The following is a 16,022-nucleotide window of genomic DNA, read 5'->3' as shown; positions in this document are numbered from 1 at the left end:
TGGTCAGGGGACATACCTAGGTTGCAGGTTCAATCCCGGTCACTGCACATATGGGAGGCAACCAATCAATGTTTCTTTCTTACATTGATGTTTCTCTCTCTCTCTCTCTCTCTCTCTCTCTCTCTCTTCTCTCTTCCTCTCTCTCTAAGATCAATAAAAACATATCCTTGAGTGAGGATTAAAAATAAAGGGGATTCCGAGTGTAAATCCCTGCTCCTTTGACAATGGAAGTAATAACAACCCTTCTCATTGAGTGGCTGTGAGCATTAAATGGATTAAGTCATGGAAACCCTGGGCACAATGCCTCGCACATGGTTAGCACTCAATATATACAAGCAATAATGATAGTGAAATGATGTTCTCCAGTCCTTGTGAAGTGCTTTGAAGAAGGGGATATACTGTGTGTGGGGGCTACAGAATTTAAGAGATTATCCATGGAATTAAATTAAATTAATTTGTGTATAATTATAGTACACTAGAGGCCTGGTGCACGAAATTTGTGCATGGGTAGGGTCCCTAGGCCTGGCCGGAAATCAGGGCCAATCTGTGGGGCAACTGGTGGGGCTATTGGGGCCCCTGTGGGAACCCGCCTTGACTGGCCTGGCACTGCCCACTTGCCAGCTCTATCCCCCGCCGCTGCAGCTGGTCGCCTCCCTCTGTGGGACAACCTGTGGGGGCCCCGCTAGCACCCACCTTGGCTGGCCTGGGGCCTGCAGGCTGGGGGCAGCTCCCGCATTGAGCATCTTCCCCCTGGTGGTCAGTGTGCATCATAGTGACTGGTTGTTCCACCGGTTGTTCTGCCATTTGGTCGATTTGCATATTAGGCTTTTATTATATAGGATTCCTCTCTAGCATAAGGCTCTGTGTGTCAGATGCTTTCAACTGACCCATCTCATGTTCCAACCAGAGAAACTTAGGTCCAGAGAGATGATATAGGGTAAGTGGTCAGTTCCTCTAACCGTCACCAAGTAGAAACATTTCAATTTTGTTCCTCTATCCACAGTTTTATATTTGCTGGAAGATGCCCTGGCAATTAGGAGGAACAAAGGAGGAGGAGTTCCATCTCCATTCTATATGGGCACATCTCTGTTGTTGGCAACTCTGTCTTCTGGTGGCTCATACCCAAACCCTTAGAATCTTCCTTGACTCTTTGCTTTCTCTCTGTACATTTAATCTCTTGGTTAGTACTGATGGATCTACCTTTAAACATATTAAGAAAATGACCACTCTCCACACTCCCCCCACTATCATACTGATTTATATCACACTCTAGCCTCCTGATAGGGCTCCTTCCTCCTATACTTGCCTCTAAAGTCTGTTCTCAATCCAGGAGCCAGAAAGGTCCTCTAAAAATAGAAGTCATATACAATGGAATACTACTCTGCTATAAAAAAGATGAAATATTACATTTGTGACAACATAGATGGACCTTGAGGGTATTATGTTAAGTGAAATAAGTCATATGGAAAAGAACAAAATCATGATTTCATTCATATGTGGAATATAAAACAGAGAAAGACAAACACACTCGTAGATATGGACAACAGATTGGTGGTTACCAGAGGGGAAGAGGGGTGGGAGAAGGGCAAATGGGTAAAAGGAGTCAAATGTATGGTGATGAATGGAAATGTATGGAAACTAGACTTTTGATGGTATACAGATACCAATTATAATGTTTTATAGCTGAAACCTGTATAATGTTATAAACCAATGTTAATGCAATAAAAAAAAAATGGAAGTTAGATCAGGTCAGAGCAAGAGCCAAGGGCCTTACAAGGGCCAAAAAGGCCCTCCCTGATTTGGCCGTGCCTCTTTCTCTGGCCTCTTCTTCTTGCTGGCTTACTGTCTTGCTCTGCTTTCTTTGTTTGTCTGGTCCTCTCTTGCACTGGCCTTCCCTTTGTCAAGAATTCTTTCCTACTTCCTCACCTCTGGTCTTCCCTCAAATGTTACTTGTTCTCACTATTTTTAAAAATACCAAAGCCCCTACTATGCCCTGTACTCCAAACCCCCTCACCATGCTCTATTTTATTCTCCCATAGCACTTGTCACTTACCTATATTCTACACAATGCACTGTTTATGTGTTTATTTTATGAATCTCCCTGTGAGAATGAAAGCTCCTGGAGGATATTGATGTCCATTGGGGTCACTGAGAACAATTTTTGGCACAGTAGGTATCAATCAGTGTTTGATGAGGGATCAAAAGAAACCCAATGTTCTTGGAAGATGCCTAACCACAATCCTATCTTACCTCTACATAGCACTTTGAAATTGACAAACACTCTTAAATATGTTGTGTCATTGGTTCTGCACAATTAAATAAGTGACATAGGGCTTTTTAAAAAACTGTTATTTCCACAATGAGGTATTCAGAGGTTAAAACACTTGTCCAAATCAGATCTGGAACTAGGATTTAGATCAGAATGTCATTTTGGATGGGAGAGAAGTCCTCTATTTCTTATCTCTTGGCTGAATGAGGAAAACTAATAGGTCACTGGATTTACTGTGGATCTTTCTAAGTCCTGGCTGTGGGATGAGGGCTGGGGTCCTCGCTCCACTGTTTGCCCTTGGTATTATGCAGCTGCTCAAGCCCCAGCTAAATGAATGGTGCTTGGGGAAATATACCACAATGGCCACATCCTCTTGTTTTTATAATTTGCCCAGGGTTGAAAACAAGAGACATTGTCTTGTTAGATTGAGCTCATTTGGAGTCTGGCCTGAATCTCTGGACTTGGCTGGATGCCCTCTCTCATCTGACTGCTCTGGGAAAACCAACACACTGTCTTAGTCAGTGTATTACACTCCCTTCCTCAAGTTTGAGTTCTCTGTCAGTCCATCAGATTTAGCTGATGGGCTCATTGACTGCAAACTGAAAAAAAAAAAAAAAAAAAAAAAAAAAGGTAATATTCAGAAAATAGATGTAAAATAAAATTACCAATTCTGAACAAGTTTTTAAAGATAATACTTTTTCCTCAAGGATGCTCTCCTGCAGTAAAATAATGACAGTCACTTCTTTGTTATCCCTCGAATAGCATAAATTGTTACTTTTTATGTGAATGGGAGAAATTTAAACATTTTGAGACAAGGAAACGAAAAGAACAATTTAACTGTTGACTGAAATATTAGTTCAGCCCTAACCGGTTTGGCTCAGTGGATAGAGCATCGGCCTGCGGACTGAAAGGTCCCAGGTTCGATTCCTGAGGGGCATGTGTACCTTGCTTAAGGGCACATCCCCAGGGGGGGGGTGTGCAAGAGGCAGCTGATCGATGTTTCTCTCTCATCTGTTTCTCTCTCATCGATGTTTCTAGCTCTCTATCCCTCTCCCTTCCTCTCTGTAAAAAATCATTAAGATATTCATCGATGTTTCTAACTCTCTATCCCTCTCCCTTCCTCTCTATAAAAAATCAATAAAATATATTTAAAAAGAAAAGAAAAGAAATATGAGTTCAGTGTTTGATTATTCACAGATTCTCTCCATGCCATCTCCATCTAGATCTTAATTCATGCCCGGCCAGCGTGGCTCAGTGGATGAGCATTGACCTATGAACCAGGAGGTCATGGTTCGATTCCTGGTCAGGGCACATGCCCGGGTTGTGGGCTCGATCCCCAGAAGGAGAGAGAGATAGAAACATCAATGATGACAAGAAATCATTGATTGGCTGCCTCCTGCACGCCCCCTACTGGGGATTGGGCCCACAACCCGGGCATGTGCCCTTGACCAGAATTGAACCTGCCTTCAGTCCACAGGCTGATGCTCTATCCACTGAGCAAAACCTCCTAGGACAAGTATTTGGTTTTAAACACTTTGAGTTGTAAGTATGGTCAGAACAACCAACGGGAAATTTTTTAAAAAAATATATTTTATTGATTTTTTTAGAGAGAGGAAGGGAGAGGGATAGAGAGTTAGAAACATCGATGAGAGAGAAACATTGATCAGCTGCCTCCTGCACAACCCCCACTGGGGATATGCCCGCAACCAAAGTACATGCCCTTGACCGGAATCGAACCTGGGACCCTTCAGTCCGCAGGCTGATGCTCTATCCACTGAGCCAAACCGGTTAGGGCGTGAAATTTTTGATGTATCGGAGTGATATGAAGTATGGATCTGAACTTCAGAGAAATTGGGATTGGAAATAGAAATGGCATCAGCCTATAGTATTTAAAGCATATATAATAGTTGCAGCATTAAGATAAGATGAAATGACTAGGGCTTGGGGTGATGGTCAGGAAAGGCCTGAAGGTTGTTGTTTCGGCATATGACCTATCAGAGTGATTGGCACATGGTATTTAACATGTTTGTTGAATGCTGACTGTTTCAGAGTCTCACTTGCCTCTTCACAGGAATTATATAATCTTTCGGTTGGTCTATCTAGGAGTAATCAAGTACTAGTACTTACTACTTGACAGTGAGATAGGAATACAGTGGATTTGGAAACCAAATCAAGGTTGTAAGGTGGCTTGGTGTGATTATGGAATTAGAATTAAAAAAATAGCTTCCTTTACCCAACCAGGTGCCTTAGAAAGTTGGCCTAAGTAATCTTTCCTCATCCCATTCCATCTAAGAAATAGAGGGCAGTGGGAAATCCTGATGTAATATTTAGATACCCGGCCTTGTTTTCTTTCCAAGAGACTTTCTTTCCCATATAGACCTTAGGCATTTTCTGATTGATTCACCTTATTTCCTCAGAGCCTGTTGACAGCTTAACATGCCAAGGACCCACTGTGTAGGGCAGCCAGATTTTATGTCCTGGTCCTAGCTTAGTACCACAGCATTGCTCAGATTCCCGGTCTGAGTCAGAATTTTAATAACTGCTCCAGGTCACAAGGTGTTTGTGTTTTCCTGAAGGACTTAAATACTTGCAAAATGGCACACACAACCCCATATCTGTGGCTTATTCCTGACACCTTTCCCCACTTAAGGTTCTTTTACTCTTCTCTCAAAATGGTCATAGCCACCTCCAGAAAGAAGATGGGTCATCTTTGAGGTCCCATGTAAATAGAAAATGGTAAGATAATGCAAAAAATCAGATACAGTATGACCATTTGTTATCGGTTATAACTTTTTTATTGGCCCTGGCTATTTTCCATTAGTCACCTCATTATCTATCTAACTGCCCTCATCCCATTACATTCTGGATCAACCTCTCTGCCTCAACCAGGCAGGCCTCTTTGGGGTCCATAGCACACACAGCCCCATATCTGGAGCTTACTCCTGACACCTTTCCCCACTTAAGGTGCTTTTATTCTTCTCTCAATCATCCACTTTTTAGTCTTTAAAATGTTCCTCAAGCTGTAGCTTCTTTACAGAATTTTTTTCTTCCTAATGGTGAAAACTCAAATCATTCCAAATTCCTTACTGTTTCTTAAAAAAATATTTGTATTGATTATTATAGAGAGAGGGAGAGAGAGAGAAACATAGATGTGAGAGTGAAACATGATTTGGTTATCTCCTGCACACCCCCTACCAGGGATTGAGCCCACAACCTGGGCATGTGCCCTGAATGAGATTTGAACTGGCAACCCTTCGGGGCAAGGGATGCCCAGCCAACTGAGCCACATTGGCCAAGGCCCTTACTGTTTACATATATGAAAACTGTAAGTTTTATCTCAACATAGTATACCTTGGGGTATAATTCTTAGGACTTACTTATGCATGCCCTTAATCTTTCCAAAACCATATCTGATAGACTAGTCCTCAGCATCACCTAGAGATGGTTGAGTTGAATGGACTGTTCAACTAAGTCATTTGAAGTTTCTTAGATGGTAAGAATAATAATGACAACAGCGTCATTCATTGAGCATCTGCTATGGGATTCACTGTACTAAGCATTTTGCTGAGTGTGTTTGACAAGGATAGACAGGGAAGTAAAAGAAAGTAAGATCTGCTTCAGTAACTGCAAAGCCAGACCCCAGGGAGAACTGGAAAAATCGCTCCTCCGCATGCCCATTTCCTCAGAAGGGGCTTACTTAGAGTTTTATGGATCCCCCAACCCCCTGTAAGAACAAAGCTTGCTAATGTTCAGATAAAATACCCTTCATTAGAAAGCAGTTCTTTCATTAATCAGCAAACATTTATTGAGTGCTTACTATATGTCAAGCACTCTTCAAGGCACTAGGGAAAAGTAATGAACACAACAGAAGGTTTCTCCCAGTGAGGCTTAGGTTCTAATAGTTCCTTTTAGTAGGTTCAGTGATAATAAATCTCATGGGGCTGGTCTCTTTTTAATGCTTATTCTCCAGGTTTTAAGTTTTCCCCATTTTCAAGATTGTACTTGAATGAAGAAGGGGAAGTTTTAACACTAACCTAAAGAGAAAGTATACAGTAAAATTTCTATGACTATAATTTAATGTCATGTAGGAAAATGAAAAGATAATATAGTTAAATCACAAGAAGATCTCTTAAGGTTGAATTGAATTGAAAAATGAAAGACAGGCTCAAGTGAAAGACAGACAAATATAATTCAAAGTATATTAATAAGTTTGTTTATATGTTCTCTTAATTATGTCCTAGAAACATGGTATTAAAAAGGATTGTAGAACTATTCCCTAATCGTCTGTGCCTAATCTGACTTAATTAAATCTGAGTGAACTACTCTGTTCAATATGACAATCAAAATATTGTTTTGATCATTTTAGGAATGAGAACAGAAAGTAATATCTGACCCTTTGGCAATGGCATTTATACAAATGACATTTGACCTGTATATGATGGTAGGGTCCTGAGTTACCTAAAGTTTGTAAACTCATTTCAATAACCTGAAAAAACCTGTATTTGTGGGCACCTCTTATAGAATCAACATGTGAGAAACATTATATTCATGGGTTGATTGGCATCACTAGTAGATAATCTGAGCTTATCATCTAAAGAGGTTTCGATTTTGAATTCATTTGCCAAGTTACATCATTCCTAAAGTATCTCAAATCAGGCAGGACAGGATAGAACCACATGCTTATGTCACAGGGTGTAGATGTGTCCAAATTGGCTCTGATATAGTCAATCGTCATGGCCTAATTGTGAATGATTGGCTGCTCTGTGATACTAACAAGAATGATCACCTGCTCATATGCCATGCCCTTAAATAACAGGTCCTCATGGTTGGCAGTGGGGTCACAGGAGGAATGAAGTTACAGGGACCTAACAAACCGTGGGTAGAGTGGTATCTCTGGTCCAAGGTAGAATCACTTCTAAGCTGAGCACCAGCCACAATAACTTTGCAAAGACTTTTGAAGGAAACATCTCCTGTGGACTGACCTCTCACAGGCTAATCACCATGTTAGTCCACAGCAAAATAATCTGCCCATTCCTTAGATGATATATGCATTGCCACCTCAGTGAACCTCTCGTAGGTAATGTGCGTGGTTCTTTTGAATCTTGACTGTTCAGCCACTGAATTCTTAAATTGCTGGGTAACTGTGTAGGCCTGAATGGATGATTACCCATAAACTCTTCTCACTGCTCTAAAGTATGGCTTTGCTCAGGATGGCAAGGAGAGAGAAAAGCTGGAAGAGAGAAATGGTCTCAGCACCTTCTTGTATTTTCACAGGGCTTTGTAGATGCTCAGACCATGATCCAGCATGATGAATTGTTTTGTGAAAAAGGCAGCTACAGCCCTGGCCAGCATGGCTAAGTGGTTGGAGCGTCAGCCTATGCACCCAAGGGTTACAGATTTGACTCCAGGTCAAGGGTCAAGGGCATGTACCTCAGTTGCAGGTTTGTCCAGGCCCCAGTTGGAGTGCGTACAGGAGACAACTAATCGATGTGTCTCTTTCACATTGCTGTTTCTCTCTCTCCTCACACTCTCCCCACCACTTCCACTTTCTCTGAAAATCAATGGGAAAAAATATCCTCAGGTGAAGATTAATGAAAAAGGCAGTTACAAAGAAATATTGTCTTCATTCTCTAGATAAGAGAATTGAAGGAAGACAATTTAGAGTATACTGGTTACAGTGCAGCATGAAAATGCACATCTACTACTATCTATTCTAGTATTCTAATCCACCCTGATGGAAATAACAATATCATCATCAATAATAACAACTAACACTTCCTGAGTACTTATCATTCTTTACATGTATTATCTCATTTAATCCTCCAACAACTCTATGCAACGAGTTCTATAATTAGCTCCACTGCACAGATGAGGAAAACAAGTATTGGCTAAAACTGTTTCCTGTTTCTTTAATATCATCCTGAGATTAAGTGTTTGAAAGAGTAAATAACCATTCAGCAATTCCTCATTTTACTGTGTTAAAACAGCCCCACTTTCTCACTAAGTTAGTTTATGTGTTTTCCCTTCTTATTTCTCTTCCCTTCCTTGTAGTGAAAACTTACCCACCAAAACAAAAGGGGTATTAGATCTTTGTTGTATCTCAGCCTTGTAGGAGCCATTTGAGCTTGAACAAGGCAGTCATTTTATTTCAGTTTCCTCTGAAGTTTAGAGAATGGGAATCATATCCCTGTTTCTTTCACTGAAATGTGAGGGTCCAGAAGACATTATAAATGAAAATATTTTGTTAAATATTGAGTACTATGTAACACTGCTATAAATATTTCTACTTACAGATGGTTTTTTTCCGTTGCCTCATTTCCCTATTATTTTTCTGAATAAAGACAATGAATTCTTTTACATGTTTATCAGATCCAAATGTCTTCCAAATGATGTAATTAATTATAACAAAAAGATAATAGCAAGGTTTCTGAAGTAGTTCCCTTAGAACTATTTTGTTCCTCTAGGTCTAAGTTATTTTCATGGTGAGTAAGGTGCATTTAACTTTCTAAACCTCCAGTTTTCCTCACAGTGCATTATATCCTCAAAGGCCACACTGGCATCTAAATATACCAAGGAGGGAGTTACTAGATGACCTCCTAAGCCTAAAATTGTTCAGGTCTCTCCTTAGGTGCTTAATGTCACTAGGAGCATCATGACACCTTGGATATTGCAGCCCTAAAGTAACTTACTTGAGAGAATTTGTTCTTTAAAATTTTAGTTCTATATAAAAGTAACTCAGGATATAAGAAGAGATTGAAACATACTAGTCAATGAAAGTAGAAAAGAAATTTCAAAAGTATGAATGTAAAAAAGCAGACATTCAGAAAGAAAATATTATAAGAAAAAATTAGATATGAGAAAAATATGCACCATAGCAAGGTCACCTATCTCTGTTGGGTGTTGGGGTGGGCAGAGAGAGAGAGAGAGAGAGAGAGAGGGAGAGAACCAGGACACATTCTCTCCTAAATTCCCATGGAAACCAGGTACTGCATCAGCTCAATCACATGAGAAACCCAGCATGATTATAACTATTAAATCCAATTCTTCCCTGTATCATGTTCAAAGAAGTACAGGAAGATCTTAACATTGGTGAGTAAGAAGGCCACTGGCTTCCAATGAGAGTTCCAAAAGAGTAAAGAATAGATTTTCATCACACCCATTCAGGAGTAAAATTGGTTGTACCCTCAAGACTTAAAGGTGAAGCCTGATATTTCAAATGTATGGAGTGTCTACGTAAGTGTGGCACTATAGTAGTGCTACAGAGGCATTAAATAAAAATGAACCTAAAAAAGATACCAAAGAATACACACACACACACACACACACTCCCACACACATAACGCACACCCACACACACAACTTTAAAAATTAATACTGTGATCATTCTACTGTTTCTTATGATACCCAGGGTCAGGAAATGCTAGTCTCTTTTTCTTCTGACCTGGATGTAATAATCACCTATGTGTATCACCTATGTAATATCACATAACCAATTACCCTAAAACTTATTGGCTTAAAACAACAATAAACACTTGTTATTTCTGACAGTTCCTGTGGGTCAGAAATTGGTGAAGGGCTTAGCTGGGGGGTCTGACACAGTGTCTGTCAGAACATTACAGTCAAGATGCTAGTTGAGGTTGCAGTCATCTGAAGGATCGACCAGGGCTAAAGAATCTGCTTTTAGAATGACTCACCCATATGTGTGGCAGGAGGCCTCAGTTCCTCTCCACGTGAGCCTCCCTATAGGGCTGGTGGCACTATAGTAGTGCTACAGAGGCATTAAATAAAAATGAAACTAAAAAAGATACCAAAGAATACACACACACACACACACCCCCACACACATAACCCACACCCACACACACAACTTTAAAAATTAATACTGTGATCATTCTACTGTTTCTTATGATACCCAGGGTCAGGAAATGCTAGTCTCTTTTTCTTCTGACCTGGATGTAATAATCACCTATGTGTATCACCTATGTAATATCACATAACCAATTACCCTAAAACTTATTGGCTTAAAACAACAATAAACACTTGTTATTTCTGACAGTTCCTGTGGATCAGAAATTGGTGAAGGGCTTAGCTGGGTGGTCTGACAGTGTCTGTCAGAACATTGCAGTCAAGATGCTAGTTGAGGTTGCAGTCATTTGAAGGATCGACCAGGGCTAGAGAATCTGCTTTTAGAATGACTCACCCATATGTGTGGCCGGAGGCCTCAGTTCCTCTCCACGTGAGCCTCCCTATAGGGCTGTTTGAGCTTCCTTATGACATGGCAGCTGGATTCCACCAGTGAATGATTTAAGAGAACAAGGTGGATGCTGCCATGTCCTTTACAACCTAGCCATAGAAGTCAGATACTGTTATTTTCACAAATCTTCTTGGTCACACAGGTCAGCTTTACTGTGGGAGGGGACTGCAGAAGGATGAAAACACCAGTTGAGGAGGCTTATTAGGGATCATCTTGGAGGCTGGCTATCACACTGGTCAAATCACACTATGTCTGGTTCTGAGCCTCTCATAGTAAAAAGGCTATTGACTAAACAAAGCTGTTAGGAGTCAGTTATAGCCTTTGTAAAGTCAGAAACTTGAAATTACCTTCTTGGAGGAAAAATGAATTATGTAAATGGTCATGTTTAGCTCAAAGGAAAAAGATTTTAGGTGGGGATATCTTCACTTATTTGAAGGACTTTTACATAGAAGAAAGAATAAACTTGTATTTCCCCAGAGATTGGAAGGAGGATTAACAGATGAAGCTGTATTAAATGATTCTTGCACTCCAGGTCATATTTAAGGGCTTGGAATCTATATATATAAAAGCCTAAGTGACCAAACGACTGGTCAACCGGTTGCTATGATGAGCACTGGCCAGCAGGGGGCAGACACTCAATGCAGGAGCTGCCCCCTGGTGGTCAGTGCACTCCCACAGTCAACCTCCCACGGCCCTGATCGCCCTGATCACCGGCCACCCCACCTATGCATGAATTTGTGCACTGGGCCTCTAGTAAAAAAATAAAAAGCCAAGACACAGTCTTTGACCTTAAAGAATCTAGTCTTTAGGAACTGTAGAAGAACATAAAGTATTTTTGTATGTGCTCAATATGTTAATGATATTTAATATAATTATGGGAGATGTTCAATAAAGAAAGAAGCACCACATACTGTAATTTAGACTGAAGCATGGTTTTGGAAGTCAATGTGACTTCTGGGCTCCATTCTGGTTTGATGAGCCCAAGATTTTAGGAGTAGTCCCCAGATATTTGTGAATTTAAAAGATAGAAGTGAAGAAATCCCATTCCATCTTGTATGTTATATTTACAGCATTGGTTTAAATCAGGTGAGCTGCCATATATATTATTCTAGGGTAATCTAAGAGAATCCACTTGGATTTTACAAATTTATTATAAAAATATTTGGAGACATACACTAAAGTAAATATACAAATACAGTATGAAATGATCAAGGAAAAAGGAAAACAATATTATTTCACATTTGTAGCTATGTATTTAATATTTATAAAACACTAACTGTATGCCAGGCACTGTTATAGGTATCGGGAGACAGAAGGCAGTCTGACTATGACCCTGCTGGTGTTTAAGACAACAGAGCATGGTGATAATATCATGGGTGATGAAACATACTGTTTAGGCTCAAATCCTGGTTCTACCAGTTTCTAGTTGTGTGGCTTTGGGTCAAGTTACCTAATTTCCTTTTGCCTCTGTTTGCATATGCATGAAATAGAGACAAAGATGGTACCCATGTTATAGGGATGTTTGTGTGGCTAAATGGGTTGATATGTACAAAGTGCTTAGAACAGTGCCTGGAATGCTATATTTGCTACATACCCATTTGTTTCTTTTTCCAAACAAAATACATTCTGCTCTTGGGAAGCTCCCAGTCTAGTTTGAGTCACCTTCTTTCCCACTTCTTTAGTCATCACAGTTGTTGAGATGACTATGAAAGCAGAAGAGGATCTCTGTTACTCCCCAAAGTTTTTTCATGCAATTGTACTGCACACCTTTCCATAAACCTAGGGCCCTGGAGCAGCAGTGCTATTCTCCATTACTTATTACTATCTTCCCACCATAGACCCTTCTAGCCTATGGTATTCTGTCATAGCAGCCCAAATCAACTAAGACAAACATGCTCTTCCCAGGGCCTGGAGCTTTCTCATCTCTTCCATTTCCCCACACTCATACTTTTGTTTAGTTCATCAACTTACATGTTATTTCTCCAGAAAAGAATTCCTGATTTCCCAGAGTGAGTTAGATTAATGGCTGTCATGGTCCCTGTACTTCTCCACAGGACTGATCATAATTCTAACAGTTAATTATGTTTATAATTATCTGTTAGCTCTTCCTACTGGATTTTATGCTTGATGAAGGCAGGGACTGTGTTTTGTTTACTGCCTTATTGCTAAACCCTGGTTGCTGGCGCAGAATATGGCACCTGGAAATGGTTCAATACATACTAGTACTTATTTAATGAGTGAATGAGTGAAAAAATGAGGGTTTACATTGTTGTCTTAGTCAGCTGGGCTGCCATAACAAAATGCCATAGACTGGGTGGCTCAAACAACAAAATTTTATTTCTTTACCTTCCGGTAGCCCCACCAGAGAGCCAGCTTCCTGGCTTGCAGGTGGCAATCTTCATTTTGTGTCCTTACAACAAGGGGAGGGTGATGGGGAGAGCAAATTCTCTGGTCTCTTCTAATAAGGGCACTAACCCCATCCAGAGGACCCCATGCTCATGATCTCATCTGAACCTAATCACCTCCCCAAAGCGCTATATCCAAATACCATCACATTGGGAGGTAGGGCTTCCACATATGAATTTTGAGGAGACACAATTCAGTCCATAGCAATGCATTGCCTCATTTGACCCTTGATAACCCCATGACATAGGTTTCAATTCAGGCCGAAGAAAAGGAAGCTTAGAAAATTAAATCTGCCCAAGGGGACTCAGCTGGGTAATGACAGAACTTGGAAGTTTTCAAACCTAAGAATATTTGTCTTAAAAACAACTGAAGATTTGGTGCCTCATGAGGCTCTTGAGGCATTATCCCTTTTGGTCTGAAGCCATTTGGTCTGAAGGTAAGTGTGAAAGTGTGTGAAGCAGGAATGTAAAGGGGAACTCAAATGCAGAGGAGTCCACCCAGCAGAGAGCAGGAGAGCACCTAAACACGGAAGGAAAAGATACTTCGAGTGGGGTTCAGCCCAGGGAAGAGACTGGGGGAAGGAGTGTGACAGGAAACTGGAGCCCAGAGGATTGGGGGTGGAGTTTGGAATTCTGATGTCAACATGTTTCCTCACCCGCTGGGCTTGGTTCCCGGGTCCCACACCCTTCTGCTGGCTCTGACAGGTTGTTTTTAAAGCAGAGAAAAAGAACAAAATAGGAAGAACAGAAATAAGGCAGCCCCCACCTTACCCTGAGGCAGTGGGAGATACAAGAATCTCTCTGTTGAATAGATCTTAGGACATTTCTCCCCTATAGAACCAGTGTTAAGGTAAGAATAAGGTTTTTGCAGTCCTCAGAAGCCGAATTAATTCATGATGCTCTGGAAATAGCACTAGTAACTCTGTATCTCAATTCAGTTAAGATTTTTGAGCTCCTCCTCTGGAGCAGGAGCCATGGAAGGTGCTGGAGGTTTAAGGAGCTGTGAGTGACTTCCTCAGGCCCTGGCAAATTGTCAGCTATGTCATGATTTAGATATTTTGGGGCACCAGTCCCTTATCTTGGCCACTATTACTACAGAAAGGTGTAAGACCATATCTGAGAAAGTCTGACCTTCCTTCTTCTTGTTCCCTTTTCTCACCCTACCATTTGCAGCTTCTCCTTCAACTAAGCGCAGCCACTGGCCTCCTGGTTCCTACTAAGAAGAAAATTCAGGAGATTTTGGTTTATTCAGTGCACTGGAGTTGGAAGTCCTGAGTGTGACTATTAAATAACCATTTGGCCATGATAAAGTCACATAGTGTCTCTGAAATGAAGGAATAAATTACATCCTCCTTAGTTACCTCACAGGGTTCTTGGGGAATGTTAAGTGACATGCATTACTTAAACAGTAAAGATTATACATAATGTAAAAAACTGTGCTGATCCTCATAGAGTTGATTGGCTGGATGGGGCCTTGGAGATCCCCTGTGTGCCCAGCCCTCTTCTAAACACTCCAGTGGGCTAGGTACTATTATATCCTCATTTTACATATGGAGAACAGAGAGGTTAAGTGACTTGCTCAGGGTCACACAGTAAGTGGCAGAGCTGAGAATAAAGGCAGGCAGGCCGGCCCCAGAGCTCATTGTTAACTACCAAACCAAGCTGTTTCCTGTGTGCTTCATTAGCACCCTCTGTATACCCTTCTGGGACTCCTAAATGCAAGTTCACGTGCTTCCCTTTGTGATACATAAGCTACTGTAAGGCAGGGACTACATCTCATTCACACACATGCACACATACACGTGCACACATACACGTGCACACACTGGAGCTCAGTAAACATTTGTTGAGTGCATAAATGAATAAATGTCTTCTGGGGAGATAAACAGCAAGTCTGACACATCTACTGTGTCTTTTCCTCACCTTTTCTTGGCTGTGTTCATTTCCTTCAACTATTTCCAGTAGGCGATTGTTAGTCATTTCTCACTGTCCTCATTGCCCTCCTTGGCACGTTCTCACGTCTAAAGTGAACCGCTAGAAGGGGATTGAACTTGGAGAATTGGGTCCGCTATGACTATTTTTCCTGCCCCCACAGTATATGCTCAATGTCCAGGACTCCTTCAGGAGCCCACTCCTGTCCCTGAACTTTTCTTTTCTCTTCTTTCTTTCTTTCTTTTTTTTTTGCCAGGGCAGGTTCTGGACTCAAACCAAGTACCCAGGTGACCCTTAGGCCTTTACTACTGGTCTAAGCAGGTAAGCGGCATTCATTAGATGCTTTCTTCCTTCCCTGTCCTTCTTTTGTGGGAGGAAGAAAGGGATTACCTAAGGTCTTAATGGAAGAAAACAGGTTATGGTTGAGGTAATCCAGAGAATTTGTCAATTTTTGTTTTATGGCATGACTACAGTGAGCTTTCTTTTTTTAAAAAAAAAAAAGTTATTGAATTTATTGGGGTGAGCTTGCTTAATAAAATTCTATAGGTTCCAGGTGTATAATTCTACAATCCATCATCTGTCTGTTGTATAGTGTTCACCACCCCAAGCCGCCTCCCTCCGTCACCATTTCTCCCCTTTACCCTGTCCTGCTCCCCTCACCACCCTTTCTGGTAATCGTCAGACTGTTGTCTGTGTCTATCAGGTTTGTTTTTTTTTATGTGGGTTTTGTTTTGTTTTTTTAGTTCATTCACTTTTTGACAGTGAGTTTTCTTTTAAGAACAGAAAGTATCAGCATCGTTGGCCTCACAGAGTATATTTAAAAGGATGATCGGACAAGATGCTTGAATTTGTTTTGAAAAATTCTGTATTTTAGTGGACAAAAATGTTTGCAGTGTCTGTGGGGCTCAAGTTGGGGAAGTCAGACGGTGGCCCTCATCACAGACGGAAAAAAACACCAAACGGACGAAAAGCGAGATTCAATTGTTAGATAAACTGCCAATCAGACGCACGATAAATTCTCTATTTCCAGTCAGGGTTTTCATTTCCAGTTGTTTTGGTTGGAGACGACTTTGGTGAACTCTGTGCCCCGCCCCCGGGCGCTCGGAGCCCTGTTCGCAGAATCGGGGTCACCGCCTCCGGCCCGCGGAGTCGCCACCCCCAA

This window comes from Myotis brandtii, unplaced genomic scaffold, assembly GCF_000412655.1.
Source record: "Myotis brandtii unplaced genomic scaffold, ASM41265v1 scaffold51, whole genome shotgun sequence".
NCBI lineage: Eukaryota > Metazoa > Chordata > Mammalia > Chiroptera > Vespertilionidae > Myotis > Myotis brandtii.
Note: the sequence above shows the minus strand (reverse complement) of the source record.